General features: G+C 28.4%; 1 protein-coding gene across 3 annotated transcripts in view; it reads right to left on the minus strand.

Annotated features, from left to right (window-relative positions):
• The window catches only part of LOC107581840 (sphingomyelin phosphodiesterase 3-like), a 16,324-nt gene that overhangs the window by 12,108 nt on the left and 2,474 nt on the right, over positions 1–1,742 (minus strand). The window lies entirely within an intron of this gene.

Raw genomic sequence — 1,742 nt, forward strand, 5'->3', positions numbered from 1 at the left:
TATATATATATATATATATATATATATATATATATATATATATATACAGGTGCATCTCAATCAATTAGAATGTCGTGTATTAAATAAAATCAATGCACACAGTTCTTTTAATTGATGATTTTGGCTCACATTTAACAAAAACCCACCAATTCACTATCTCAACAAATTAGAATATGGTGAAATGCCAATCAGCTAATCAACTCAAAACACCTGCCTTCAAAATGGTCTCTCAGTTTGGTTCACTAGGCTACACAATCATGGGGAAGACTGATGATCTGACAATGAGAGAACCGCAGCCTTATGAGGATTGTCAAGCATGCCAAAATCATCACAATTAAAAGAACCAAAGACTTAAACTACTTCAGTCTGTGTGCATTGAATTTATTTATTTATTTGAATTTATTTGAGTTGAATTACTTAAAAAAATAAATGAACTTTTCCATGACATTCTAATTTAGTGAGATGCACCTGTATATATATACCCTTAAAGGGACTTTGGTATTTTGAAGACTGTTGGTAACAAAACTGTTTTGTTACCAATGACTTTCATTGTATGAACAAACAATACTGAGATGTTTCTCAGTAACCTTCTTTTATGTTCCATAGTTTATGTTAAGCCATTGTAGCCTAAATGCTTATGTGTAATCATTTTTTTTTGTTGAATCAAATCAAATATTTCTTAAGCTACAATTTGTAATGTCTACTTGATACTTTCTCATTTAACACAAAAATATATTTAAATAATCTTTTGTGGGTATTTTTCAGTCAAATTTATTTTGTGATTAATTGCGATTAATTAGATTAATTCATCGAAACATCATGTAATTAATTAGATTAAAATTTTTAATCGACTGACAGCCCAAATATATATATATATATATATATATATATATATAGCAGACTTTATATATATATATATATTAAATCAACACATCTACTTTTTTTGTAAAGTATATAATATAAAGTAAATTACATTTACTTTATATTATATACTTTACAAAAAAAGTATATAATATAAAGTAAATTACATTTATTTAACCATATAATTAATATATTAACACATACAAAAGAACACCATGGTATAGTTGAAATCTAAAATGTGAGTAGTATGGGATGCAAGAATTGTGGAACCAAAAAAAAAAAGTTGGGTCATGGACTAAATATGGTTAAGTACCCCTGTTCTAGAGGTTAGTAAAAAAATTGTTATCTTTCCATCTATTCAGAGTGTAAATCTTCATACCCTCACCAGGCCTTGAACCTCAGAGAAGAGAAAAAAACAGGGTGTGCTATAAAAGAGAAGTGGAACATGCCCACAAATGCTGGCCACTAAAATCAGAAGTATCATTAAAGGCCTGCACGTCGTTAGATCTATTTCAGAAGTGAGGCTGGGCAAGAACTTCTCTCCCGTGGTCTCCTGCCAGCTCATCTAGTGCACCATCTGTGTGTGGCCGTGGAGAGCACAGCCGTGCGACATCTAATTTAGCTCTGACATGGAAGCAACTTTAAAATCTCACAGAAATCGAGACACTTCAGAAAAAAGCCTGTTACCATGTTATAAAAGATCTTCTTTGTGTGTGTAAAAGGTTAAAAAAACGGCCTAATGAAATCTTTTATTAAATATTTAATAAAAAATCTAATATTTTAATACAATAATAAACTATTGAATAACATATATATATATATATATATATATATATATATATATATATATATATATATATATATATATATATTTATATATA

This window comes from Sinocyclocheilus grahami, unplaced genomic scaffold, assembly GCF_001515645.1.
Source record: "Sinocyclocheilus grahami isolate Dianchi unplaced genomic scaffold, SAMN03320097.WGS_v1.1 scaffold38.1, whole genome shotgun sequence".
Classification (NCBI taxonomy): Eukaryota; Metazoa; Chordata; class Actinopteri; order Cypriniformes; family Cyprinidae; genus Sinocyclocheilus; species Sinocyclocheilus grahami.